This window comes from Panthera leo, chromosome Y (genome assembly GCF_018350215.1).
Source record: "Panthera leo isolate Ple1 chromosome Y, P.leo_Ple1_pat1.1, whole genome shotgun sequence".
NCBI classification, from domain to species: domain Eukaryota; kingdom Metazoa; phylum Chordata; class Mammalia; order Carnivora; family Felidae; genus Panthera; species Panthera leo.
The window spans coordinates 4,736,756-4,739,775 of record NC_056697.1 but is presented as its reverse complement, the minus strand read 5'-3'; positions in this window follow the sequence as shown (position 1 = coordinate 4,739,775).

Genomic DNA, 3,020 nt, shown 5'->3' with positions numbered 1-3,020 from the left:
TTTTTATATTATTTTTGCTTCCCTTCCCTTATGTTCATCTGTTTTGTCTCTTAAAGTCCTCATATGGGTGAAGTCCTAGGATTTTTGTCTTTCTCTGACTAATTTCACTTAGCATAATAGCCTCCAGTTCCATCCACGTAAATGCAATTGGCAAGATTTCATTCTTTTTGATTGCTGAGTAATACTCCATTGTATATCTATATCACATCTTCTTTATCCATTCATCCATTGAAGGACATTTGGGCTCTTTTCATACTTTGGCTATTGTTGATAGTGCTGCTATAAACATTAGGGTGCATGTGTCCCTTCTAAACAGCACACCTGTATCCCTTGGATAAGTACCTAGTAGGCAATTGCAGGGTCATAGGGTAGTTCTATTTTTGTTTTTTTGAGGAACCTCCATACTGTTTTCCAGAGTGGCTGCACCAGCTTGCATTGCCACCAACAATGCAAAAGAGATCCTCTTTCTCCGCATCCTCGCCAACACCTGTTATCGCCTGAGTTGTTAATGTGAGCCATTCTGACAGGTGTGAGGTGGTATCTCATTGTGGTTTAGATTTGTATTTCCCTGAAGAAGAGTGATGTTGAGCATTTTTTCATGTGTCAGTTGGCCATCTGGATGTCTTCTTTGGAGGAGTGTCTCTTCATGTCTTTTGCCCATTTCTTCACTGGATTACTTGTTTTTTGGGTGTTGAGTTTGATAAGTTCTTTATAGATTTTGGATCCTAACCCTTAATCTGATATGTGGCTTGCAAATATCTTCTCCCATTCTGTCAGTTGCCTCTTAGTTTTGCTGATGGTTTCCTTCGCCGTGCAGAAGGGTTTTTTTTGTTTGTTTGTTTTGTTTTGTTTTTTTTTTTTTTTAATTTTTTTATGTTGATGAGGTCCCAGTTGTTCATTTTTGCTTTTGTTTCCCTTTCCTCTGGAGACGTGTTGAGTAAGAAGTTGCCGCGGCCAAGATCAAAGAGGTTTTTGCCTGCTTTCTCCTCAAGGATTTTGATGGCTTCCTGTCTTATGTTTAGGTCTCATCCATTTTGAGTTTATTTTTGTGTATGGGGTAAGAAAGTGGTCCACGTTCATTCTTCTGCATGTCGCTGTCCAGTGTTCCCAGCACCACTTGCTGAAGAGACTGTCTTTATTCTGCTGGATATTCTTTCCTGCTTTGTCAAAGATGAGCTGGCCATACGTTTGTGGGTCCATTTCTGGATTCTCTATTCTGTTCCATTGATCTGAGTGTCTGTTCTTGTGCCAGTACCATACTGTCTTGATGATTACAGCTTTGTACTATATCGTGAAGTCCGGGATTGTGATGTCTCCAGCTTTGGTTTTCTTTTTCAAGATTGCTTTGGCTATTTGGGGTCTTTTCTGGTTCCATACAAGTTTTAGGATTATTTGTTCTAGCTCTGTGAAGAATGTTGGTGTTATTTTGATAGGGATTGCATTGAATATATAGAATGCTTTCGTAGTATCGACATTTTAATATTTGTTCCTCCTATCCAGGAGCATGGAATCTTTTTCCATTTTTTTGTGTCTTCTTCAATTTCTTTCATAAGCTTTCTATAGTTTTCAGTGTATAGATTTTTCATCTCTTTGGTTAGATTTATTCCTATGTATTTTATGGTTTTGGGTACAACTGTAAATGGGATCGATTTCTTGATTTCTCTGTCGCTTCATTGTTGGTGAATAGGAATGCAACCAGTTTCTGTGCATTGATTTTGTATCCTGCAACTTTGCTGAATTCATGAATAAGTTCCAGCAGTTTTTTGGTGGAATCTTTTGGGTTTTCCATATAGAGTATCATGTCATCTGTGAAGAGGGAAAGTTTGACCTCCTCCTGGCCAATTTGGATGCCTTTTATTTCTTTGTGTTGTCTCATTGCTGAGGCTAAGACTTCCAATATTATGTTGAATAACAGTGGCGAGAGTGGACATCCCTGTCTTGTTCCTGACCTTAGGGAGAAAGCTCTCAGTTTTTCTCCATTGAGGATATATTACCGTTGGGTCGTTTATATATGGCTTTTATGATCTCGAAGTATGCTCCTTCTATCCCTACTTTCTTGAGGGTTTTTATCAAAAACATTTTGTCAAATGCTTTCTCTGCATCTGTTGAGAGGATCATATGGTTCTTGTCCTTTCTTTTATTGATATGATGAATCACAGTAATTGTTTTGCGGATATTTAACCAGCCCTGCATCCCAGGTATAAATCCCACTTGGTCCTGGTGAATAATTTTTTTTAATGTATTGTTGGAGCTGGTTGGCTAATATCTTGTTGAAGATTTTTGCATCCATGTTCATCAGGGAAATTGGTCTACAGTTCTCCTTGTTAGTGGGGTCTCTGTCTTGTTTTGGAATCAAGGTAATGCTGGCTTCACAGAAGGGTTTGGAAGTTTCCCTTCCATTTCTATTTTTTGGAACAGCTTCAAGAGAATAGGTGTTAACCCTTCCTTAAATGTTTGGTAGAATTCCCCTGGAAAGCCATCTGGCCCTGGACTCTTGTTTTTTGGGGATTTTTGATTACTAATTCGATTTCCTTACTGGTTATGGGCCTGTCCAAATTTTCTATTTCTTCCTGATTCAGTTTTGGTAGTGTATATGTTTCTAGGAATTTGTGTATTTCTTCCAGATTACCCATTTTATTGGCATATAATTGCTCATAATATTCTCTTATTATTGTTTTTATTTCTGTTGTTTTGGTTGTGATCTCTCCTCTTTCATTCTTGATTTTATTTATTTGGGTCCTTTCCTTTTTCTTTTTGATCAAATTGGCTACTGGTTTATCAATTTTGTTAATTCTTTCAAAATCTGCTTCTGGTTTCACTGATCTGTTCTACTGTTTTTTTGTTTGTTTGTTTGTTTGTTTGTTTTTGGTTTCAATAGCATTAATGTCTGCTCTAATCTTTATTATTTCCTGTCTTCTGCTGGTTTGGGGTTTTATTTGCTATTCTTATTCCAGCTCCTTAAGGCGTAAGGTTAGGTTGTGTATCTGAGATTTTTCTTCCTTCTTGGAAGGCCTGGATTG